Source organism: Mastomys coucha, unplaced genomic scaffold (assembly GCF_008632895.1).
Source record: "Mastomys coucha isolate ucsf_1 unplaced genomic scaffold, UCSF_Mcou_1 pScaffold22, whole genome shotgun sequence".
NCBI lineage: Eukaryota > Metazoa > Chordata > Mammalia > Rodentia > Muridae > Mastomys > Mastomys coucha.
The window spans coordinates 110,872,339-110,899,415 of record NW_022196905.1 but is presented as its reverse complement, the minus strand read 5'-3'; the positions used below and the strand labels follow the sequence as shown (position 1 = coordinate 110,899,415).

The 27,077-nt window shown below is 49.0% G+C and overlaps 1 protein-coding gene across 2 annotated transcripts in view; it reads right to left on the bottom strand.

Moving 5' to 3' along the window:
• Ksr2 (kinase suppressor of ras 2) overlaps positions 1–27,077 on the bottom strand; it is a 369,325-nt gene that overhangs the window by 244,077 nt on the left and 98,171 nt on the right. The gene's annotated exons all lie outside the window — the stretch shown is intronic.

Here is a 27,077-nt window from a genome sequence, read left to right as displayed (position 1 = left end):
CTGACTACCAGTCACCTCCCCCTCTCAGCCACAGCCACCCTGACTACCAGTCACCTCCCCCTCTCAGCCACAGTCACCCTGACTACTTGCCCATCCCAGAAGGCCACAGGAATTGTTTGCGGGTTTTGTTTCTCTTGCTTTGGGGAAAGAAAAGATCTGAATTAAAGAAAGGTGTGAAGCTAGCAAGCTTGTAAAACAAAGTAGGAGGTCAGGAGTGCCCAGGAAGGAAGTCAGAGAAGGGTCCTGCTGGGATGCTTTCCTGAGAAGATCAGAGCTGAAGATTCTCCAGCTTCCAAGCAGAGCATGAGTCTCCGAGTCAAAGCCACCCACATAGAAGCAGCCCCAGTGAATAGAACAGTCTTCCTCCAATGGCACCCAAGCGTGTTCAAGACCACTTCCACCCTCCTGCCTTGTGCTGTTCCCCATATCAGCACCTCTCCCATCAAGAGCCTGATCATAGGTTACATCACCATATATATGACACTACCCTTCTACCAACCCTTGGGAAAGGGAAGCAATTTTGAGAGATGGTGTCTTAGGGTTTCACTGCTGTGAACAGACGCCATTACCAAGGTAACGCTTATAAGGACAACATTTAATTGGGCCTGGCTTACACGTTCAAAGGTTCAGTCCGTTATCATCAAAGTGGGAACATAGCAGCATCTGGGCAGGCATGGTGCAGGAGGAGCTGAGAGCTCTGCATCTTCATCTGAAGGCTGCTAGCAGAATACTGACTTCCAGGCAGCTAGGACTAGGGTATCAAAGCCCATGCCCACAGTGACACACCTATTCCAACAGGGCCACACCTACTCCAAGGCCACACCTTCTAATAGTGCCACTCCCTGGGCCAAGCATACAAACCATCACAGATGGCTTTGGCACAGGTCAAGGGACCCTTGGTTCAATCCCCAGTACCACTAAATAAGAATAACAATGACAGTGGTAACACACCTTAAGGGCTGATTTGGAATCAGTGGGTTGAAGACAACATCGTAACAGTGAAGGGCTGGAAGAAGGAAAGCTCAGTGGGTAAAGCATTTGCTGTGTCCGAATACGGACCCCCATGTGAGGCACACATGGCACAGAGACACACACCTGGAACCCTAGTGCTGAGGAGGCCGAGACAGCTCAGTGGCCACCAGACTAGCCAGACTGCAAAGCTCCAGGTTCAATGAGAGACTGTGTCAAAAAGTAAGGGGGATTAAGCCATGCTAATAAGATGGGAGGAATAAATAGCCCTCTAGTGAGCCAATGAACTTGTCCCTCCCAGTACCCCTATCGCCTAATGAAAAGGCAATTTTCTTTCTCTTCAGGTACTGGCCAAGACAGTGAAATACTAGGAGGCCAGGAAAAAGATCAAGACAGGTTGGTGTGTGTTGGTATGGAATAGCACCAAGCCACACAGCTTTCAATCGGGGAGCTCCCAGAATAGTATGTATGGTGGCTGAGAAATGGCTCAATGGGCGGGGCCCCTGCTGCATGCTCCCCATTATGCCCATCCTCAGGATGCACAGAAGATCCAGACAGTAGCACAGGTGTTTGTGATCTGTGCGCTCCTACCAGGAGACAGAGGCAGAGGCAGGAGGGAGCCCAGGAGTGAGGTGGCATAGGAGCAAGCTACAGAGGGACATTGCCTCAAACAAGAGGGAAGGCCAGGACTGACACCTGAGGTTGAACTCTGATCTCCACTCTCATGCTATGGCTGTGGCAAGTATGCCTCCTAATTTTGGGTACCGATTCACCTGTGCAACTCTTCCAACAACCGTCTTCTTACATGCATGGTGGGTGTCCAGGGCTCATCACAGAGCCTGCCAAGAGCAAAAACTGCCACCACAGACTGAACCCAGGGGCCGGGCACTGCGCTTAGGGAGTATTTTAGTTAAAACTCCTTCCCAGGGTAACTCTCACACCACTCCAGCCTCACTCTACAGAGACGAGTGAGGCTGAGAGAGTGAAAGGGTCAGCTGATGGTCTGACAGCAAGAGACCCTAGCTCAGAGCCATCAAGAAGGACCTGCAGCCAAGCACTGCACAGTACAAAGCAGCAGCCAGAAGCAAGCGTGCCTAGCCTGATATGCTCCTGTTTGCAGGGGCTAGATCATAGAGCAATCGAGTTTTCTCTGAACTCGCTGCAGAACCTCAGAAGTCGGCTGCAAACCAAGTTCAACCCTCCTGGATGAGAGGGCTTCAGCAAGCCGCCTGAGAACTTCACAGCCTTTCTGAGAACCTCTCTCCTTGCCTGGAAAAGAGAGTTTGCAGAGGAGACATCCCCAAAGACTTCCTGTCTCTTCTTTGCCTCTGAATTTCAAAACCATTCTAGCAAGACTTCATTAGGCTCGGAGTGTGACGGGATAATGATCTCATTCCTCTCGCTCGCTCTCTCTCTTGATCACCCTTCCCCACATTCCCAGACTGAACCAGTGTGGGAAATTAGATGCCTCTAATTAATGACTCAATAAATAGAGGAAAGGGGCTGTGGGGAGGGACATTTACTGGCACTGAAACACATCTGAGTGCACAGTTACCTGCCTAGGAGAAGCTTGACACACCTAAAAGAGGAAGCCCCCCGCTAGGTGTGAAGACACAGGCCTATGGTCCCAGCACTTGCTCCTGGAAGATCAGAAGTTTGAGACCAGCCTGGGCTACAGAGAGTGTGGGTGGGATGGGGGATCTTCTCACGGTCTACAATATGAATTTGGACCCTAAATGGCCCCTTGTGCATTCCCATCTCTGCGTGTTAACACAGGTAAACACTACCCACAAGACCTTGGGAGCTAATTGAATGGTGGAGATCTCTGACCTGTAGGGGCCGTGACCTCGGCCACCCTACTCTGGCTCCCAGTGTGCTCCTTGGGGTGTACACTGAGCAGGGATTACAAGCAGGTCTTTAAGGCCTGAAGTCCAATCTCCATGTAAGATTTCCTGCCCTTCCCAGCCTTGGTTCCCTCCCACGGGAGATGGCAGTAAGCTTATAATTAGTGGTTATGAACAAGGATAGAGGCTGTGAGACTTAGTCAAGGGCAAGGTCTCTCTCTCTCTCTCTCTCTCTCTCTCTCTCTCTCTCTCTCTCTCTCCTATCCTCTCTCTCTCAAAATCTCCATCTATCAACTGTAAAACATTAACATATTGGTGGCATTAAACCCACAGAGAAGGGGAGAAACTTCCTGGTGTGGTCTGTCCAAGGCCATTCTGGGGGCTGCCCTCGGGATGATGAAGTACTGAGCTGCAGCCTGCCACCTGAGCCATGACCGACAAACATCCTGGGTTGTTTTATTGGGGTGACTGTCACTTCTAGGCCAACTCTTAGTCTGCCGAGTTCTCTAACTGTGAAATGAACGACACCACTGGCTGCACCATGAGACAATTGTCTTTAGAGACACGATGTCAGAGGCAGGTGTGGGGCAGAAGTCTGTTGTTCCAGCACTAGGGAGGGAAAGGCAGGAGGATGCTGAGTTCAAGGCCATCCTGGGATACATAGTAAGAATATATCAAAAATGCCCAAAGTGTGGGATGGGGACAGTTCAGAGTATTGTCATTAAAATGCAATCACAGAGACTAAGGAGATGACTCAGTGAGCAAAGGTTCTTGGGTTCAATGCCCAGAACCCAGGGAAAAGTGGAAGGGGAAAACCAATCCCACAGACAGGTCCTCTGACCTCCACATATGCACTGTAGTATACACACACACACACACACACACACACACACACACACTCAGACACATAGACACATACACACACTCACAAACATACCCGTACATACACGTATACACACATACACACACACACAGAGACACATACAAAGACACATACACACACTCACAGACATACACATACATACACGCATACACACACACACACACACACACACACACATACACACACACACCAAAAACTAGTAAACAGATAAGTAGATAAAATACAGTTAGAGTTTTCTCAAGTAATTTTTAAAGCACTTGAAAGATTTCCCCTTACGATGTCAATGCAGTGATTTTGTTGTTTTAAATTACTTTTCTTGATCTTCCAAAATTCTCATAAGCAATATTGGTATGATAAAAAGAAGTAACTGTTATCTTAATACATAGAGAGCCCTAGAGTCTCATTCCCAGCTCTGTGGGGAGGAAAAATCCAACTCAAGATGCTTCTGTTCCTATGATCTGAGTGTCCAGAATTCAACCCTCGACCCCTTCTGAACTCTGTGCGGAGGTTTGGGGGGCATCAGGGTTACAGGCAGGAGGTGGGGTGTCCTGCCTCAAGAGCACACTGATTGGATTAGACTTAGCTCTGGTTTTCTCTAAGTAGATTAGGTTTTTCTTGAACTTGCTCCAGCGGGTCCCGGAAATTTAGCCCAGGCCAGTCCTGTGGTTCGTTTCCCCAGCTCACTGGGATATGTTTAAACATGTAATAAATACATTTAAGCCTAATCAGATAAATCACTAAATCAGATCGTTATCTTTGAAGCCAATTTGAAAAGCCAGGCTCTGGCCAAAGAACCTCAAAAAGCAGAAACAGGAAGAAACTGGAAGGCTTGGGGCCAAAGCCTAGGTACCACCACTCACTATCAAAGAAAAGGTGTCCTTCCTCACCCACCCAGGGACTCAAGCTTTAGAAGAACATCAGATCTGTACCAACACACCCAGGATTCATCAACACTAGGGACCTTTCAGAAGACTAGGATTAGAAGTTCACATGTGGGTCATCTGGTCAACCTCCTGACTGAAAGCAAGAGAATTCATTAGCACTTGAACCTCATGCATGAACAACCACTTCCTGTTCCTGAGGTTTTGTTACATCATATCCCTGCAGAGTCAAGATGAGGGGGCATGAACTTAAGGACCTGGTCTAGGCTCAGATTCTCTGCCAGTCGGTCCTTTGACCTAACCTCTTTCAAACATTATCTCTTCATCTGCAGAATGGGAAAGAAACAGCACCCAGCTTGAGGAGACGATTGGAAAGTTAATGGAAATAACACATGGAGAGTCCTTAATACAAGGCCTGGCACTGAATTACAGACCCATAGCAAATGTTGCCATCTTGATTACTTTCCTGATGCCTTCTTACATACCTCATTGTTAGGTGGATGAATGTGGCCACAGCTAGATAGGGGTATAACTGTTGTACCTGTACACACCAGAAATCAAGTTAGATCCCCCAAGAAAAACATACTCCACAGCTTTGTGTTGTCATTCCCTGTCTAGGGCAACTTTCTACCATCCTCTTCCCTTTCTGCTGCCTATAACTACACATCGCTTCCTAAGACAGATATCCTCCAACAGCTGTTTAGTTCTCTCTGTCTCTGTCTCTGTCTCTCCCCCCCTCCCCACTTTCTTCATACTGCTTATCAGATTCTCAAATAGTTTCTCCCTTGAATAGTTTTACAACTGTCTCCCTCCTCAAATGGTATGGTCCACATCAGAGTAGTTGCTCAGCAGCTCTAAGTCTCTAGCATGCTGTGGAGCACTTGGTACACAGACAGTACAGAATGTCTACAGATTGGATAGATAAGTGGGCAAATGGGTGGGAGATGGAGGGGAGGGGAGGTGGATGGACAAGTGGGTGAGGAGATGGGTATGTATAAGGATGGATAAGTAAGTGGATGGCTGAATGGGGGGGTGGGTAGATGAATGGATGGATGGTGGGTAAATGAGTAGATGAAAAGGTGGATGGGTGGATGGATGGATAGGTGGATGAATGGATGGATAGGTGGATGGATGGATGGATGGATGGATGGATGGATAGATGAATGGATGGATGGGTAGATGGATGGGTGAACAGGTAGATAAATTGACAGATGGTGAAATAAACGAATAGATGGATAGAAAGACACATAGACATAGCTAAAAGGGAGGTGGAGGATAAAAAGGAAGATCATGAAAGGGAAAGAGCAAGAAAGAGCAAATGAACACACCACACGGTCTTCTCACCCACACACAGGCTAACTGCTACTGAAAATGGCTGCACTCCACTTTATTTAGCCATCACCTGTATAAAACCACTTTGCTTCCAAGGAATGTACAACCCAGGAGCCACACAGCCTTTGAATCTGCAAAACCCACACAACCCTTTCCTGAATTTCAGCCAGAGTCAAGCAGTATCCTGTCCCTGATGTCAGCCGTGGCCATTAGACCATCTTAGATAATCCAGGCGGGGACAGGCTGCCAGGCACTAGAAAAGGGGAAAAGGAGACTTCCTAAAACTAAGAGAGGCAAGAAAAACACTCAAGTAGGCAACAGGAACACAAGCCCACTTCTAACCTACATAAGCCTACATCTAACCTACACAAACCTACATAAGCCCACTTCTAACATACACAAGCCTACATCTAACCTATACAAGCCCACTTCCAACCTACATAAGCCTACATCTAACCTACACAAACCTACATAAGCCCACTTCTCACATACACAAGCCTACATCTAACCTATACAAGCCCACTTCCTACCTACATAAGCCTACATCTAACCTACACAAACCTACATAAGCCCACTTCTAACCTACACAAGCCCACATCTAATCTACATACATAAGCCCACATCTAACATACACAAGCCCACATCTAATCTACATACATAAGCCCACATCTAACATACACAGGCCCACATCTAACCTAGACAAGCCCACATCTAACCTAGACAAGCCTATATCTAACACACAAAAGCCCACTTCTAACCTACACAAGCCTACTTCTAACCTACACAAGCCCACTTCTAACCTATACCACTTCTTAGGGAAGAGATCAAGCCCCTGGCTTTCTAAATATTCAGAAAATGACAAGTGACAGAGATGAAAAGTCCATGGAGTGACTTCCAAGAAGCGAAGACTGACAGAGGCATATTAGCATTTAGCAAGGGCTTGTTCAAAACACACACATGGTCACACAAGATGGAGCCCGAAGCCCAGGGTTCCATCTTCCCAGGACTCACTGCCTTTTGCGAAGCTGATCTTAGGGACCCCAGACTCTCCTCCTATTAAACAAGCCATTGAAAAAAAAAAAGATGGGGTGGGGGCACAGAGTTGAACTTTTAAAAGATTAACAGGAGCCTGTTGGCAAGCTCAGAGGTCTTAGGACTGAAGAAGCTGCCCCAGACTATTGCAGGCACAGGGTCCCTTCGGCACATGCACTGGGCCACCGCTGATATATCCTCTTTGTAAGCTGGGGTCATCTCTGCACATGCACCTAGAGTCTGGGTCTCACCAGTATCACTGTCTATATCAAGAGAGGTCAGGGTTACAGGTTCAAGCACTAGAGTCCAGGCCACCTAGCCCTGATACTGACTAGCGGTCATGGCAATTCAGATCCTTGCCTCTAGTTTCTTGTCCATTACATGAACACAATGACAGCCATGTGACATCATCTCAGGAAGCAGGTTGGACCATCCACCAAGGTACCGAGCACCAAGCAGAGCTGAGTGAGGCTGGCTGGCTGCTTCTGTCTAACGCGTCCTTGAACACATAGCTTCCTAGTTGCCCCTGCCTTGTTCACTACCTTGTCAGAGACCAGTGAATGGGTCTAGAGAGATAGCTCAGCAGGGACAGCGTTTACACACACGCATGAGGACCAGAGTTTGGATCCCTAACACATGTGTAAATATTGTGGGAGCAGAGCGGCCCAGCCATAAGCTCAGCTCTGGGGAGACGAAGACAGGAGATACCCAGAGCAAGCCAGATAGCTGGACAAGACAAACCAGTTGGCTCTGGGTTCAGATTGAAGCTCTGCGTCCATATAAGGAGGGAGAGTGACTGAAGAAGACACCTAACATAAGTATCTGGTCTCCATGGGCATGTGCGAACGCTTATGCATCCGCTTGTGCACACTTGTGTGTGCATGTGCATGTGTTTGTGCACACACTTGCCACACAGTTATGCACATCTTTGTGCATACACTTGTATGTGCATGCACACCCACTTGTGCATACACACATTGTTTGGGCTTCATGAGACTCTCAAAAAAAGTAACAAACAAGGACGGAACAGAAAATAAACAACAATCAAACAAAACTTCTGTGGGGTTTAAGAAGCAGTTCCACGGGTAGAGTGTTTGTCTAGCAGGCGTGAGGCCATGACTTTAATCCCCAGAACTGCACAAATCAGGTGTGGGGGCTCATGCGGTAATTCCAGCAATTGGGAGGTGGACACCAGAGGATCAGAAGTTAGGGTCACCTTTGCCTACATATTACATTCAAAGACCCTATGAGTGACTTGAAGAACTGTCCTTTTGTAAAAGAGGGGCCAAAGGCCCAGAGAGGTTAAGTAACTCTGCCAAGATGACCCAGCTGGTAACAAAACAACCATTTCCATGGTCTTCTGTAGCTCCTACATTAGACTTAATGCCTCAGCTCTGTGGTCACAGCTGAAGCATGTTATCCACACTTGATAGAGCAATAGTGAGAGGCAGACAATCAGGGACTCTGATTATCACCATCTTGATCCCATGAGTGTGGACTGTGTGCATCCTCAACAAGCAACAGTGTGCAGGGCCTGGCACAGAACAGCATCTCTCGCAAACTCTTCCTTGGACAACACCCTGCTTCCTAGCTCTCCAGCTCAACGTACAGTCAGAGAAAATGGGAACCGCAGCCGAGTTCGCTTGCCTCCTGCTGTTACACAGCAGCCTCGCACTCCACCAGAAGGCTTGCGGGCGGGTGAGAAACCACGTTGGTCTTTACGCAAAGCCCCTCGGCATCCTTGGGGAGAGGGCAGCCTGGACAGCAGTTCCATCGTTAAGCCGATTAACTACCTGCTTACTACAGCGCCTCTAAGTCTGTCTATTCCCTCTCTGAATTCCTGTGACAGTCCCAAAGTGCAGGTGTCGGCCTTCTTCCTACTCCGTGGATGAAGGAGTAAGGGCTCTGGGCTTCCTCAAAGTCAAGACACGAACAGTACCTTCCATCCTGTAGTTGGGTTAACCTGGGTGTCCTCCAGCTGATCTCGGTGTGCTAACCCCAAGATGTCTCAGCTCTGACCACAAGTTTCCAAAGGACACCCAGAATCCAAAGCTCCTAACTGCCCCCTATGGAACGTGTCAAGTCCTTGCAGAAAACACCAGATTCTTTCTCTGTCCTTCTACCAAAATGTCCTCAGCATCCCACTGCAGAACAGAAACTATGTGTGGGAGAGGTGACATTTCCATGGTCACTTCTAAAAGCACAAAGTCAGTCTCCAGGTCAGCAGTCCTCAACCTGTAGGTCACGACCCCTTTAGAGGTTGAATGACCTTTCACAAGGGTCACATATCAGACATCCTGCATATCAGATATTTACATTAAGATTCATAACAGTAGCAACATTACAGTTATGAACTAGTAATGAAATGATTTTATGGCTGTGGGTCACCACCCCATGAGGAACTGTGTTAAAGGGTCACAGTGATAGGAAAGGTGAGAACCACTGGCCTAGGTAGGACCTGAGGAACCTAGCCTGCTCTAACACCACCTGTAAACAGGGTAACCTTGGCTTCCCCTTAGGACTGATGAACCAAGTCAAACATACTCTGCTTCTGCTTGGAATCAGTCACCATTGAAAATGAAGACACAGAAGTTGTCATTGTCCTCCTTAGACTCCACCCCCGACCCCATCTCTCCCCTTCCCCACTAACCTCGCCCCGTCTTTTCCTCCCCCAAACCCTTGTCCAGGTTTGTCCCATCTCCTTGGGGTGGTCTCACTTTGCCACATCCCCACAGCTCGCTAACAGCTTCTCCTGCACTAGGAGGTCAGGATTCCACAGCCTGGGTAGCATTGTCTTCATATCCATCTTCAATGTCCTCTGCTTTACGATTCCCCCTATTTCCTCCTGCACTCAGCCCCCCAAATGTTCCTGTTTCATCAAGCTGGTCACCTCTGCAGCTGACACTTCCTCTGTTTCTTACTGTGTCACAATCATCCCCAAAGATAAGGAGCATCCCCGCTCATCCCTACTACACCCCTTGGATCTAACACAGGCTTAGTATAATGAATGATCCACGAACACAAAAGCAACTGAATCCACTGAATTCACAAACATTCATGTCAGAATCAGTCAGGAAACCATAGAGATACACAGTCAAGGGGGGAGAAGAGAGCTCTGAAACTCTTCTGTAAAGGACAGGATAGAATATATTTGTTGTAACCACTGAGTCTTACCATTATAGCAGAAAGCAGAGGTAAACAATATGTAAATAAGTGGGTGTGGCTATGTCTTCATAAAACTTTATTTAAAAGGCAAATGGTGGGCCGGACTTGGTATAGCTTCCTGAACCCTGAATTAGACTATTCAGTACATGTGACATGAAGCAGACAATCTCATCATCAGCAAAACACCCTTTAATTTCCTGTAGACATAGATGAGGGGGGAGAGTAGGGGGATGTGGGGGAAGAGGGGGGGACCTGGCCCTTAAAGCAGCCATGGGCAGAACAAAATTTAACCCAAGAGTGAGTAGCAGATTCATCTAAGGAGACAAGGTGACTTCAGCCACCAACGGAAGATTCCAGAAGACAGGGCACTGTTTGGGCATTACCATTTCTATTATTCCTATTACTGATGCTGTCACTTCTGTTGATGTGTTCTGGCCTAACCAATGTCTAGAGAAAGAAAGAAAACAGAAGCAAAAATTAGCTGTAGGGCAGGGGGTGGGAGGGGAGCCGAACCTAGCGGAAATGTAATTAAATAAATAGATTTCTTGACTAGGAGAGAAAGGAGATGTGACATGTTCCCAAATCTGACTTCCTGCAAGACCCTGTTTCCTGGAGAAGTGGCAGAGTGGAGAAATGAAAACTAGCCCCCACCCCAGAGCAAGCAGCTCTCCAGCATCCTTATCATACACTCACTGCCACACTTGCTCACATCCACCCACAAGGGTAGGGGCTCCTTTCTCTCTTACCCTCCACCAATAAACACACTGGCAGAGAAAGCCTGGCTTCTTTCTAAACTGCCTCCTGAGAGCTCACTTCTTAGCTCATGCTCTCCCAAATAGCCTTGCATAGCCTCTTTACTTCAAGAGATTCATGCCTTGCCTGTTCCACGATGACAAATGTGCCATCTGGCCAGTCTCTCACTAGAAGGAGGAAGGGACAGCCAGGGCCTGTTCTTCTCTGCTCTTTTGTGGGCCTCGCTGTCATTCCTCATCCAGAAGTTGGGGGCAAGAACACCAGGCTTGGGTTTGAAAGATGTCTCAGCAGGTGAAGGTGCTTACAAACAAGCCTGGAGACCTGAGTTTGATCCTTGGACTCTTCATGTAGGAGAGAATCATCCCTTCAAGTTGTCCTCTTACCAAAGGGGCATGCTGGCTCGCTCTCTCTCTCTCTCTCTCTCTCTCTCTCTCTCTCACACACACACACACACACACACACACACACACACCCCAAATTAATATAATACTCTCTTTTAAATGTCCTTAGGACTGGAGAGATGGTTCAGCAGTTAAGAGCACTGACTGCTCTTCCAGAGGTCCTGAGTTCAATTCCCAGCAACCACATGGTACCTCACAACCATCTGTAATGGAATCTGGTGTCCTCTTCTGGTGTGTCTGAAGACAGCAATAGTGTACTCACATACATAAAATAAATAAATACATCTTAAAATGTCCTTAATACACCAGTAAGGTAGCTGGGAAAAGTAAACAAGGGTTGGAAGAATATGCTGGAAGGACTAGGGATAGATTAAGACCATGTAGGTGAGAACACTACACAGCATGTGTAGTTCCTGCCTTGGTAGCAATAAGGTACTGCTTGGCTCTATCTGATCTCATTTCATTCCCCAAACAACCCCAGCGGTGGAGGTACTGAGAGACCAAACCAAGAACAATATACTTTGCAGGTTAAGGTTCTGTGTGTACTTAGGACCATTAATAAATTCCTGTTTGTCCTATGTTAAGTCCTTCCAAGTTAAGGTTTCTCGGATCCAATGTAAACTGCAAAACATGTTTTTCAGCCTATGGGAAACTTGTGACTTGATGTATAACATCCTTACCCTGCTCCATCCTTTTCATTGTATCTTTGTAACAATGTATCAAGCCGACTTTCCCGCCCCTGTGAACGCCTTATCCCTCCTATAAAAAGGGCTTCAAGAAGTCAGCAGCCGCTTCTCTCCCAAATCCCCACTTAAGGCGAGACCAGGCTGCCCAGTCCCAGATGCACCCCCAAAGCTTGCTTAAAATAGACAATTGTGGGGATTTGGTCTTTTCTTCTCTTGATTCTCTGGTTTAACAGTATCTCCAGGCCACGCAGTGCCAACCCGGAGAGGCCAAAGGCCACAGAGCAATCACCCTGTGGAGTCCCTGGAACACAGTAGGTACACGATCAGTGCTGGTTCACACTGAGGGTGTGCATGAGCCGCATGCTAAGGCCACACCATCTTGGCTACCTGCACGTCAACAGTCAGCAAGCCCGCCTCTGTTTTCAAGGATGCACCAACAAAGACAAGGAAGGGTTTCTACTCCCCCTATCAAGTTGGTGCCATGACTGCCCAACAGGAGAGTCAGCTAAAGTGTTAATGGCCACAGATGTGGAGGGGGGGTGTTTATTTTATTTATGTGTGTGTTCACATGTGTGCACATATAGAGGTCAGAGGACAACCTGCAGGGATGGTCTTCTTCTTCTATCTGAGTCTCAAGGCATCTAGCTTGTCAACAAAAAAGCACCTTGCTCTGATGAGCCATCTCACCAGCCTCTGACTAGCTTTTGTGTGCAGAGATGATGCCCACATCTCTGGTACAATGCAGCCCACTGACAAGACTCCCAGTAGACTCTCAGAGGGTGGGCCAGCATCTATCTTGCAGAGCTAGCCAGGGGCAGGGCTGGCCCTGCAGAATATCCCAGAGAACAGGGCGCCCCTTTACACTCCAAAGAGTTGTTCCTCTACCCTACCTCTTCTCCTTCCTCCTCATCAACATGCCCCTGCTCCCATCTCCTGCTAAGACATCCAACCATCTGCTAGCACTTCCTGGACATGACTGGCACTCTGTCCTTGAAACAGTCATCACTTTCACTCAGGATGTGCACCCACTCTGAATTCAGCCTGTGCTCTTGAAGCTCCTGAGATTTCACACAAATCTGACTAAACCATGTTGGGCGACCTTGGCCAAGCTTTCTCTCTCCGAGATGAAGCCACGGACCGAGCTCCTTCAGGCAACACTGACTTCATGAGTGTCCCATGTGCAGCCTCAGCCACTCATCTCTCTGAGCTTGACTCTTCTCATTCAGTGTACAGCACAAGATCTGCCTGATAAGGTGTGGCTCTGGGGTCCTCCACAGAGGAGCCTTTGCACACAGCGTGCTGAGCCCATTGCGAACACAAACCTGCTTCCCACTGCTCATCAGGGCAAGGCAGACATTCGTGAAGAAAGTCATGCAAGATGAGCACATTTCATATGATTTCCACATTCATCGGCCCTGGAGACATTCAGAAAAGACCTGGGGACCCCAAGTCTTTCCTCAGAAGGGTATCACATACGTGCGCACGAACACACACACACACACACACACACACCATCTCAACTGTTTCAGGGCCCTACAAGCCACTATATCTTAGCTAAAAAAGAAAGAAAGAAAGAAAGAAAGAAAGAAAGAAAGAAAGAGAGAGAAAGAGAGAGAGAGAAAGAGAGAGAGAGAGAGAAGGAAAGAAAGAAAGAAAGAAAGAAAGAAAGAAAGAAAGAAAGAAAGAAAGAAAGAAAGAAAGAAGGAAGGAAGGAAAGAAAGAAAGGAGGAAGAAATAAAGGGAAAAAGTCTGGAGAAATGAAAAAAGTCTGGACTTAGAACTACCACATCCAGACATACCTTTAGGATACACTGCATAAGCCCTGGACCTAAGATTACTTCCTCTTTTTCCCATAACTCTTTGGCACAAAGGTCAAAGGGCAATGGGAGGAGCTGTGACTCCCTAGGAACTTACACCACTCTCTAAGACAACATGGACACCTGAACCCCACTTTCTCCCAGCAGGGATCTCACTAACTTCCACCTTGAAACATCTATGGGCTTTTTAAAGATTTATTTTCATTTAATGTTTTCCTGAATAGTGTATGTGCACCTTGTGTGTGTGTGTGTGTGCAGTAACTGCTGAGGCCAGAAGAGGGTGTCAGATCCCCCCAAAAGTGGAGTTATAGGAAGTTGTGAGCCACCATATGGGTACTGGGAACTGAACCCTGGTTCCCAACTAAAGAAGCCAGTGCTCTTAACCACTGAGACACCTCTCAGACTGCAGGCTTTTACAGCCCAAAATGGTCCAAGAAGGTTTTAAAAATATTTCTGAACTGTGACGCTATTCAGGAAAAAGAATGTTGAGCAGATTCGTAACTTGGCATCTGGCGCATGAATGAAAAGAAACTGGGAAGCAGGAAGCAGGAAGGAAGCCTGAACAGGCGCCACCCCCCCCTCGGGATCCTGAAAATTCACAGGATCTGGGAGGATCCCTGTTCTGGGTACCCCCAGTCCCTGGGCTAAGTCTGTGTGTGTGCATATGAGCACATCCAGTCTTCAGAGAGACCAATGGTGGTACTGATAAATGTACAGTTTGTTACTGTTCATTATACTAATGATAACTGTGTTGATGTTCGCTACTTTAACACACTGTGCTGAGCCAAGTGGGGAGGACCTGTGGCCCAAAAAAATTCATTTTCTGAGGATCAAAGCAGCAAAAGAAAGTGTAAAGAGATGACCCAGCCTCCATGTGAGTGAAAAGCAAGTTCAAAGCGAGAGTCAGAAGCCCTGCTCCAAGACTTGACATGGTTATTCCCAGCAGAGGCATTGGGAGGGTGTCAAGAGACCCATGCTGTCTCCTGGAGCATCACAAGACAACAATCCCAGGGTGGCCGGTAGCCTGGACAGGTCCTCACCACCCTGGCCCCATCTCTGGCTCCCTTCCTGGGCTATCAGGGGCTGTTTTCCTTTAAATCTGATAGATAGTGTGTGTGTGCATGTTGATTGTCTGTGTCTAAGTCTGCATGTGTTTGTGTGTGTGTGTGTGCCCCCAGGAAAGCCAGACTCTAGCCCTCTTGAGCCTTCACACCAACTCAATTACAGCTTCCTATGCCTTCGACAGAGAGCATCAGCTCCACAGAATCTCCTGGCTTTCATCTGGCTTCAGAGTACTTCAGCTGTCATCTCCCTGGTCGCTGGCATCATCCCACAGCTCTTAGGAGAAGTCGGTCCATGGTCCCCACCACAGCAATCTTCCCCCAAGAAGTGCTACTGAGGCTGGGATGTGTTTGTTTGCTTGCTCACTCATTCACTTCCTGGTATTGAGGATGGAACCCAGAACTCCCCAGCCTGCTGGGCCTGCAGTTCATCCCTGAGTGCTCAGGCCTGCTTTGATTGACAGGACTAAGGTGGAGAGGCACAGGCCCTGTCGACACCACATGGGTGGAAGCCATACATGTGCATAACCTAGCACCCTCACAGTTACCCGGGCCCCCTGAGGTTAACAGCAATGAGAGACACTGTGACTGAGGCAGCTCCTCAGCTATTCAGAAACACTAGAAATGCTTCCCGCCCTACATCTCCCAGCCGGTGACCCTGATCCTGAGTCCTGACACCCCACCTGTCTCCAGAACAATTTGAATTAAGGAAGGACCCTCTTATGAGTTGACAGTCCCCAGCCTGCAAGTCTTCTAGGCTGGAAACACATTTCCTCTGGGGACATAAACACAGTCTCTATGACAGACCGTGGGAGACCTCACAGCTATGTTACAAGAAGGTCAACTACGACTCTGGCAGTTTTCTTCTGCTCTAATACACTACAGGGGCTCAAGTGTGCTCCCTCCATCCAGGGGGAAGTGGCTTCCGTAAGTTTAAGGGCTTCTGCTCTCCACCAAGTTCCCAGGATAGTTCAGCCCTGGATGAAACGGTTTTCTAGAAATCCACTACAGGAGCTGGTGAGATGGCTCAGTGGATAAGAGCACTGACTGCTCTTCTGAAGGTCCTGAGTTCAAATCCCAGCACCCACATGGTGGCTCACAACCATCTGTAATGAGATCTGACACCCTCTTCTGGTGTGTCTGAAGACAGCTGCAGTGTTCTTACATATAGAAACTCACTACAGATAAGTTGTGCAGACACAGCTCTGGGGTGACAAGGCACAGGGGAGGAATTGTGATCAGCCCGCTTCCTTCAGCTCTGTGATTTACAGCTCAAAGGACCAAGAGCCTATAGGGGATTATACTTGCTGCCAAGACAGAGACCCCTTGCAAAGATGGAGCCCCCTCCATGTGCTCTAGAAATGGCTGGGCCAACAGGAGAGGCCAGGTCTATACATCCCAGGCAGATGCTCCTTTTTTTAATAGGACATTGGAAAGAGCTGAAAAGAGCCAGAAAGACCAGAGAGTGGGATTTGAGGCCAGCTCCAGCTGTAGACAGGCCCTCCCAGAGTGAGTCTATAGCTAGTAGGGAGAGTAGGAACAAGCCTCCCTCATACACCCAATGGAGCCACAGACTGGCCAGGGCAGGTGAAAGAAGGTGCCAGGCCCCTGCCTCTGCCAAACTGGCCTGTGGTGCCCGTGCATTCATCGCCCGCTCTTACATCTGTTCCCTTTTGCTTATTTTGGTTTTTGATTCAATCTGCATGCCAGGCCCCATGTTAAAGGCTGAGGTGCAGATCAGCTCTAAAGCCAAGGCTTGTCCCTTCTCTCTCGAATAGCTCTACTGACTGGCTCTGGGAGGGCATCTCCACAGCTGGAGCTACCCCGATGTCCTATTTAAAAAAAAAAAAAAAAGGAGCCCAGATTCCTCCTGGCCTGATTCAACTCGCCATTATCAGTTGGTACCTGGAAGAGGGCACTTCCTTTTCAGAGCTTAATTGGTCTTGAGGATAGAGCAGGGAAACCGTCATGGGAGCCTGGTTAACAGGATACTGAGAGGGGGTGAGTGACAGTGAGGTCCCTTCTGAGCAGACCACAGCAGACAGAAGTTGTGAACCTGCTCAGACATCCACATACCAGGGCCAACCAGAAAGAGACCAAATTGCAGAACCCACTCTTGGGTGTCAGCATAACCAGGATGGTCAGTCTGTGAATTCCATCCACAATAGTTTCCTGCTGTGTCTGAATCCAACCTTCCCCCAACCCCAGGACTCAGTTCCCTCCGATTTCTGAATATTTAACTCCGGTTCCAGTTTGCACAGGCTGATACACCTCTTCCAGGGTGTCCGGATTCAGACCAAAGGAAGATTGTTAGACAGCGCCTCCTGGCTGTCACACGTGGCATTGCACCACCAACAAGCGCACCTCGGTGCATTTGAACCTGCCAGAGTCAAATAGACAAAGCAAACATATAAGCCCGCCACTCAGTTCTGTGGCTGACCTCGCTGATGTAGGCACAACGTCCCTGGAAGGTACTACTTGACAGGCAACACCTGACAGTCTATCAGCTACTTCACAGAGCAGCCTGGAATCAGTTATAAAGCAAACCAAGCCCCGATCTCGTCTCCACAAAGTAACTGACAGAGCTGGAGAAAACAAACACTCAAAAAAAAAAAAAAGAAAGAAAGAAAGAAAGAAAGAAAGAAAAGGTTCAGGCAGGGCTGGAGTAGGGGTAGGAGGTCATCTCCCATTTGATGTGCCAACCTACCCCAACAAATTCTCTCTGAGGCTGGGAGGAAAGGGTAGGTCTAGGCTTCCTTTGGGGATATTAGGTGGCCCCATATTCCAAAATTCCTTTGGGATGCAGCCTACACTTGCCCAAAGGGAACAAGGGGCTCCCCAGTGGGAATGGCATTCAGAAAGTTCTGTCCACTTGGCATCCACGGCTAGAGAACTCTGTTTTGAGGGTCACAGACCACTACTTTGTGGGAGCATCTGCTTGGCGTGTGTGTTGGCTGGTTTTATGTCAACTTTAATACAAGCAAGATTCGTCTGAGAAGACGAAACTTGGGTTGAGAAAATGCCTCCATAAGATTGGGCTGTGGACAAGCCTGTAGCGTATTTTCTTAATCAGTGTTCAAAGGCGGAGGGCCCCGCCCACTGAGGGTGGGGCCATCCCTGGGCTGGTGGTTCTGAGTTCCATAAGAAAGCAGGCTGAACAAGCCAATGGGAGCAAGCCAGTAAGCAGCACCCCTCCATGACCTCTGCATCAGCTCCTGCCTCCAGGTTCCTGCCCTGCTTGAGTTCCTGCTCTGACTTCCTGTGGTGATGAACAGCATGTGAAGTGTTAGCCAAATAAACCCTTTCCTCCCCAAGTTGCTTTTAGTCCTGGTGTTTCATCACAGCAATAGTAACCCTAAGTAAGACAGGATGAGATTTACATGGCCCTCTATTTGGTATTAGCTGTGTTACCAAGGGCAAGTTAGAAAGTTCTCTGGGCAAGTTCCTTATTTCTGCCTCCCTTGAGCATTTATCTTGAAGTTCCCTGTGAATGCCAGCTCCACATGATGCACCACACCACGTGTCTAACAGTCTGGGCACCACAGCCCACGGTACTCTCATCAACAGCTCCCTAGGCTCATCCCCTAAAGGAAGTCCTTCTCCATATCACACCAGAACCCCTCCCACTTTAGAGTCCTGTGTGTTTTATTTAACACTTTTTTTTCTCACATCTTTTTTAAGGTTAACAAATGTTTCCTCTAAAGATAGTAAATATTTCAGGCTTTGTGGGGTACACAGTCTCTGCCACACTATACACTTCTGGTGTTAATGGTAAAAACTTAGTAGCCAGACCTGTTGATGCATGCCTGTGGTCCCAGCACCCGGAATGCTGAGGCAGGACCATTAGGAGTCAAAGGATAGCCTGAGGCCCTGTCTCAAAACAAAAAGCTAGCCTTAGTCAACGTACAAACAAATATATGGCAACGTGCTAATAAAAGTTTATTTTAAAAGGCAAATAGTAGGCTATAGGCCAGCGGGGAGGACACCCTCACTCGCTTGTCCCTTGTCCCACCACCAACACTCACCAAGAAAAGACGTTTCCTCTCTTCTTTCCCAAGAAAAACATGCAACTACCTCGTACCTGCCTCTGCCCCCCAGATGGGAGGCTCCATGGTGGAATCAAATGAGTTCCCTGGCTTCTTAGATCATTCAATACTTTTGTTCCTACTTAAACAGTTTGTATTTAAAGGGGCGCACATCCTAGAACAAGCACTGTCTCGCTGAGTGACCTGCGGGCCACCTCCCTGGTGGGCCACCTCCCTGCTTCTTGGTTCTTATATAAAAAGAGAATTTAAAGCAGGATACAACTGAGTAACATTACTTTCAAGGTCAGCTTGGAAGAGCACAGCACGTGCACATTTGCAACATTGTTACTGTTTGCTTTGTTTCTGTCGGATGGGCCTAGTGTCCAGAATTACTGTCTGAAGTGGAAGATTTATATAGCAAATAGATACAAAATAGCAGCTCTGAGGCCTGCCGCAGGTGCGATCCAGGGGGCTTTTAAGCTGCTACATCCTGGAATGTCAACTGTCAAGTTGCCAACACACTGTGGGGTAAAGTTGCCTTCAGGGAACACCTGCCAGGGAGGGATAGGAATAGGGGGCTTACTCCAGGAGTGAGCCACTGAAAGCTGTGCTGGGAAGAGCGTACCACAAGTACAGACCATGTTCACAAACCAAACGGAGGAGGATGCTTTCTCTTCAAACCTCTGTTGAAGCCACAGGGCCTCTTGGGTGTTGCCCAGGACAATCAAGATGAGCAGGAGGGACTAGCTAGGTCCTCCTTCAGACATTTTTCTTAGTGGCGATGTTTTAAATATTAATGATATGCAAATTTGACATCATACCTTGTTGGGATTGTTTTAATCTTTTCTTCCTGAACAACCTGGGCAATTCTCTCTGTCCATGACTGTAACTGGCTGTAAACTGGGAAACAAGTTCCAGGCTGCCTGTGACAGGACTTTGTGAGGAACCGGAGCAAGCTACACCATGGCAAAAATAGTACATTCCAAAGTAATGCTACCTTCCCCATGCTCCCTGCCATGCAGGTTTGCTATGATTTATTGCCTAAGTTACTTATCTTTGCAGAGCTGGGGACAGCACCCAGGGTCCTATGCACGCCCCTAGAAGCACTCTGCCATCAAGCCACGCCCCCAGCTCATCTTCTTGTTCTCTAGTCAGGCCCCACCCTCTCTCAGACCACAGCCTGGAGGGACAGAGGCTGGCCAAGGGAAATGCTCGCCTGCCCACCCACAGAGAAGTTTTCTCCCTGTGTCGTGAAAGCTGGGTCTGGCCTCCCACTTGAGGGTGTTTCTCGAGGCTGGTGGTCTTGCCAGCAGGCACTGTTGGCATGGTAGCGGCTTCCTCTTGTCTAAGTAAGTTATTCTACCCCTGAACCCACAAAGGGCTGGTTCTCACCCTGGGCAAATGAGGACACAGGGATTAGCCAAAGTTAAGGGAAAGTCATTGCTATTGCTCTGCTATCTAAGAACCTTGACTCTGAAGTTAGACAGACTTGAGTTCAAACAACACTTTTAGCTGCTGTGTGACTCGAAGCAAAGAATAAGCGTCTCTATGCCTCATTTCTTTACAGGGAAATGAAACCTCCACTGGACTCTACGTGGTTGTAGAGAGGACTCTGGGAGTCAGTGCTATGGTTGATGGTCCAACTGGGAACTGACCCATCTCAAACAAAAACACTACCGGGTAGCAAGGCAGACACTGTCTGAGACAGATGCAAGGCTCTGTCAAAGGAGACTTTGAGCTGAGATCAAAATGGTAAGGAGCCAGCCAGGGGAAGACCAGAGGAACCTATTCCAAGCAGAACGGCCCATGCAAAGGTCCTGGGGCACACCCAGCTCAAGGAGAAAGCTGAAGGGGGTTGTAATGAGCTACTGAAGACATTAGGTAATGGGGTCAGGAGCCTGGAACTCCGGCTCTTTCTGAGATGTAAGCCACTGCTTGGTGCTAACTCACGATCCTCAAAGACCTTCCCCATCAACCACGTGGCACAAGGTTACTGTCAATTGTGAACCTTCTCTCATACCATTATCTTCCAGGTGCCAGGGACATAAATGTTGGTACCAGCCACAGCTAGCAGGCACCTTGTTCCCACAAGGCACTTCCCATGAAGCCTCTGGTCCCGAGTCTTCAAAGCAATATATGACGACAGGAGGTGGAGGCGGCCAAGTGTGGATGGCAGAGAAGGCCTGGGCTGGGCAGGACAACAGTATGATCCTGACCCCCAGATACAAAGACAGCCTGGAAGGAAACATACTGTCCCCAAGACCCAAGCTTGTGACCTGTGTTCTCATTCGTATGAGGGAGGAGGTGGGAGACAAGGAGGCAAACTTGAAAAAAAAAATCCAGAAAGATAACCAGAGCCTGGGGTGTGCTGAGAATCGGTTGGTGGCTGGGAGGTAAAGAGGGGTAAACTCTTTGACCTTAACCAACACGTTTACACCCCAATCCTGCAGCTGAGATGGCAGCAAGCACTGAAGGTGCCCCAGCCAACAGAGTGCTGACCTGACTCGTGTAAAGCAAGCTCCTCCCACCTTTGATTCTGAAGTGTGTTGACCCGGATGGAGACCACGCCCTTCCGGAAGCTTCTTCCGTAGTTTCCCGTCAGCTCTGAAAGCCGAGCTTCCTGTGGTGATTCTCACGTGAGCTCCCTCAGTTAATGCCCCTGGGGCAATCTCCCAGCTCTGGATCAACAATCTCCCACCTGGATGCTGGTGGGAGCAAGGTTCTAGAACCCTGCACTATTCTGGGTTCGTGTTGTCCAGGGTAAAGTGGTCCCCATCACACCCTGGAGGCCACCTGCTCTTGAGGCAATGGAAAGTGTGACCCTGAGGTGCTGGCCCTTTGTTCCCTCCCCATTCTTCCCAACATCAGGTCCTCACCACACACTGTGACCTCAGGTAATCCAAACTGGCAAATCCCAGCCCAGTCAGAGAGAACCTGTGGCAAAATAAGACGGGTGGCACATGACACAGGACATTTGAGGTTGTCTTCTGCTTTTGCATGCATGCATACATACATATACATATGTACACACACATATACACAGGTTCACACACACTCAGGAACTCTCTTTGATGCAAGGAAAGTTCTAGAAGTATACAGAGACAAAAGGTTAGTCACTAGCCACTGTGGCAGTGGGTCAGTGGAAATGAAGAAAGAGTCTCCAGTTGAGACTGCTCTTGATGGAGGAGCCCAGGGGGCCACATTACCAGACAACTCAGGAACATGGGTCCCCAGGGGCAGAGGTTCCCTATCTTTGTGACCCTGGTGCCAGCACTGATAAAGCAGAGGCAGAACTGTGGGTAGTGACAGGGTGAGCAGGGGAACCTCAGGAACAGAAGGGCATCTGGGACAGGCTTCTGTCACCGTGAGCATGTATCCTGAGGGGCCCTGTGTGCACGGGAGGGACCCTGAGAGTAGGCCTTGGGAAGAGGGACATGGCATCCTGCCGGCACACACTGGTCCCTGTAGGCCTCTCTTGGAAGGGGAGCTGTTCTTCTTCCAGCCTTCTCCAAGTCAGAAGCAAGTCTCACAATGGAGCAATCAAGACCACTCTTCAGGCTTTGTTCTAGTCAAAGGAGACGGTGGTGGTGCTGTGCTGCAGGAGGCTTCTGGGGGCTCCATTCAAAGCCCAACTGGTATGAAGCCATAGCGCATCTGAGGCTGGTCTATTTCAGGGCCTCTCTGCTTCCTGTTCCCTGATGCAAGCTCTCCCCCCACCAACCTTCTGAGACTCAGGAGGGGCTGGGGGGACCAAAGAAAAACCTGGGGGTGGGGGGGCAGCACCTTGCTCTAACCCTCTCTCTGCACTGTCCCCCAACTCTGTGAAGGATGTGCAGTGCCGCCCCCCCCTACTCTGAGCAGCTTCCCTATGCTACACCCACCATGTCTGTCTGAGGTCATGTGGCTGACAAGCATTCGAGTGAGCTCTTTGCAGTGGCCTCTGTCTTCCGGGCACCAACCACTTAGTACCCCTCCCCTGCATACCCAACCAGTCTTTAGCAGCCCTGGGGTTTTCCCCATCCTCTCTCCCACCACAGAAGACCGCTTGTCACCACAACTGCCGGAGGAGTCACTCATTTTAAGTCTTTGCACAAGCCCAGGTCCCTGAGAATGGCTGCCAACCCTGAGAATGGCTGCCAACCTGGAGGCCCAGCAGGTTCAGGTTAGCTTCTGAACCTGCTAAGACCCTGTTGAAAAAAAAAAAAAGAAAAAAGAAAAAAGAAATGAAAAATAAAAAATAAAAAAAAATTTAAACCTAAAGGAACTAGAAATTAGAAAAAAGCAGGGAAGTAGCTGGTGGCACACCTTGTCCCCTGTTCATGTGACAGTCACCACTACCCCCCAATCCCAAAGGTCCTGCCACCCCGTGGCCTGCTCCAATCTTCCTTCCATCCACGCCCCCATCCTGAGCTGTGTACTGTGCTCACTGCAGCTACACAGAAAAAATTCTCCCTTGCTGACTCCCCAACGCACATCCCCAGGGCCAGCAGCACTGGGCATGTGGCAGCACCCAGCGCTATCCGGGGAGTTATCAAATGCTGGGGTCTCCGGCCACCCCAGATCCGTGGGGTTAAACTGGCCTGCCTTGAAGAGGCTTCTGTGTTGAATGAGTGAGTGATTGATCTTCAGTTTCAGGCTTGGGCTGATCCAGCTCAGCAGGAGACAGAGCAGAGGGTCCAGGTTGCTCCCTGTGGGGCTTTGCAGTCACTGGAGGGAGGAGTCTGGTGGGGAAGGCTTTCTAGTTTGAGACTAGACTTTTTAGCTACACGGGAAGGCGGAGGGAAAAAATTTAGACCATCCAAACCCGCGATGGTTAGAAGCTTCAGGCAAGTAGTTACAATTTTTTTTAAGGGAACGAGTGTTAAAAACAGGAAGGAGCCATGGTGGCTTGCTCGATGCTGCTCCCTGGTGGAGATGTACGGCAGGCACAGCACGCAGCTCTCCCAAGCACTTTCTCCAAAGCAGAATTAATTCAACCTGGTCAGGGTGCCGGGAGGGACCAAGAGCCAAGGGCAGCAGCTGCCTGCATACAACAGAAAGGCCCAGCTCCAAAGATTAGGAGAGGTGGGTGGGCTCTATGTCCTCAGAGTCCCTGATGTACGGGACGTTCTAGGGGTCAAAGGTCAGGGGTCAGCTCAGGCTGTGGGGTCCAAAAGGGCATCTGGGTGGGGGGCTTTGGGTCTGAGGATGTGAATGGGGAGGGACAGGGAGCTCTGGACAGAGGGGGCAAGCCTGAGACAGGACGCCCACACTTCATCTGCGGTGCTAAAGAATTGGTGGCTCATCAAGATTTTAGGGGCAGCGGAGATGACTCAGCAGACTGCTCGTGGGAACTAGGAGGGCAGGAGTTCAGATCCTGGCTCCCATGTAACAAACTAGGCGTCAGGCACATGCCTAGAACCTCAATCCTGAGGAGGGCAGAGACAGATGCATGGCTGGGGCTTGCTGGTTCCAGCCTAGTGAATCCCAGCTTCCAAAAGACCCTGCCTCAAGGGAAGAGGTGGAGATGTGCATCCTGCACCTTCCTCTGAGTTCTGTACATATCCACATCCACACAGATGTGCATGTGCCATACATGCACATACACAAACATACAAGTAATTCTAAAGTATACATGTTAGGACTTGAAAAGAAAGGGAGACCCATGTCCAAGCAGGGGGGTAGCTCCTTAGGTGTCTTCAGTCCCTGGAGAGAGACATGCTTCAAGTTCCTGCTGGGTTGTCATGGGCTAGGCAAGGGGAAGCGGATATTCAAATCACTTATTAAACTCTTACTGTGTACTAGATATTAACGTCCCCCCTGGGAGCAGATAACAGACAGAGGGTGCACAGTCCTGTGAGGGAGGGGCACCAGTGATAGGCAAAAAATACGACATCATCACATAGCTGTCTGCGGGGACCACAGGAGGAGGCTGGTGGTAGGGAGACTCAAGCCAGTGGACATTTCCTAAGAGAAATAGCACCAACCTTGGCCCTGTGTTCCAAGAGAGTCGGGCAGAACAGCAACCCATAGCCACTGGCGTACCGAATCCAAGTCCTGACTCACAAGAAGCGGGAAATAGCACGCTGTTGCCATGGGAACTTCAGAAGGACCTGAGGTGGCAGGGATCTATAGCAGCATGACCAATATCGCTAGTGTCTTTCTTTTTTTAAGATTAAGGTTTGTTGTTTAGTTGGTTTGAGACAGGGGTCTCACTAAGGTAGCCCTGGCTACTCTGAACTTGCTATGTAGACCAGGCTGGCCTCAAACTCAAGAGATCCACCTGCTTCACCCTCTCAAGTGCTGGGACTAATGGTGTAAAATGTGTATTTTGGAATGTGTGTGTGCGCACGTGCACGCATGCCCCACCCCCTTCTTTCTCTGAGTTTATGATACATATGTGTATCTGTATAGGAATCTGTAGAGGCCAGAAGAAAACATCAGATACCCTGGAGCTGGAATTATGGGCAGTTGCGGGCCACCGAGCGGGTGCTGGGAAGCAAACCAGGATCCTCTGCAAGAGCAGTTAATACACTGGACCCCTTAGCTGTCCCTCCAGCCCATAGACTGTTATCTTTTCAGGCCACAGCTCATAACCCCTAAGTGTTATGTGTGAGCATTTGGTATAGGGGACAGAATACAATGAGGTTGTGACTCTGTGACCTGCCTGGCAGGATCCAGTCACTAGCACCACACATATACAAACAGTGACATTCTAGAATACAATAGGAATGAATCTGAAATACACAACCCCACAGCACGCCCACCAGGCTGGGTCCCTTGTCAGGAAACTCAACTCTGCTGTGTACCAGAGCATATTCTACACGTGTGCATGTGTGTATGCATATTCTACACGTGTGCATGTGTGTATGCATGGGCGCGGGGGCGGGGGGGGGGGGGGGGGGGGGGGGGGGGGGAGTGGAGTGTAAGTCGGATCTGTTTCTACACAGCTGGATCAAAACCGTGCACAAGAAGACATCTGGTTGAGAGGCCTCTGGCCCTCAGAGAGCTAAGGAAACCGCAATCCAGGGGGAACGTTCCAGAAAGCACCGCCCATCGGCATGAACATCTCCTCCTGTGACATCCTACAGATGCACCCTCTTAAGACAGCAGTTCTCAGGACTAGAGGAAAACGGGAGACAGGGGAAGTGGCCAGAGCAGGAGCTGGGATAGAGGAGTGGGGTTAGAACACAGCCAGCCACAAGGAGAAGCAAACACATTCCTGGGCAGGAAGCTATTCCTGGGGTTGCACTGGGATTTGGTGCAATATGGAGGGTTATACATATGCATGTGTTTGCACGTCCATGTGGAGACCAGAGTGAACCTTGGCCAATCATGTTGGTGCTATCCACCTTGTTTGCTTGTTTGTGGGTTTGGTCTTTTTGGGGGGAGGGTGCGAGGGGGTGTTGAGACTACATCTCTAACTAACTGGAACTGGCTGGTGGGCAGGGCTTCCTGATCAGCAGGCCTCGGTATCAGCCAATCATGCCTCCCTGGCCCTGCGATTGGCCAACCTAAACAACTACAACTGTCTTGTTCTTAACGTGGGTTCTTAAAATGGAGCCAAAGTCGTCAGGCCTGCACGCTGGAAACCTGTTCTGTCTGGTTCACTGCCGGGTCCTCCACCCTCCTGGCCTATTAACAGTCAACTTCATACCTCGTAATTGTGGGTTGCATACTGACGAACCAGAGTAAGAACAAGTAACAGCCACCAGATTGGGCTAGACCTGTGGTCGACGGCGCCACCTTGTGGTGATAAATGAAATAACAGTGCCGGTATTTGTAACAGTTTGTAGAGCGCCCAGGAGCCAAAGCTTCAGCCAACTACAGTTAATGATCCGCTAATACAATGGGTTTCCCTCCTTTTCCTCTTGAGACAGGGTCTCCCGAATCCCACCTTGGCTTCAAACACTCTGTGTAGCCAAGGGTGACCTTGAACTCCAGATCCTCTTGCTTCCACCTCCCAAATGCCAGGGTTATAGGCATGCACCACCACACCCCATTTAGGAGGTGCTGGGGATCAAACCCAGAGTCTTGTGTGTGCTAGGCAAACACTCTACCAATTAACTGAGCCACAGCTCCAACCCTGTGTCACAGTTTTGAGCAAGTGATTGGAATGAGTCAGGAAAAAAAAATGGTGACATGTTTAGATCGTAAAATAATAAAGCAAAGTCTACAGAATTTAACTTAGTACCCATTAAGGGTACTAAGGGGGAGGGGAGAGAGAGAAAGAGAGAGAGAGAGAGAGA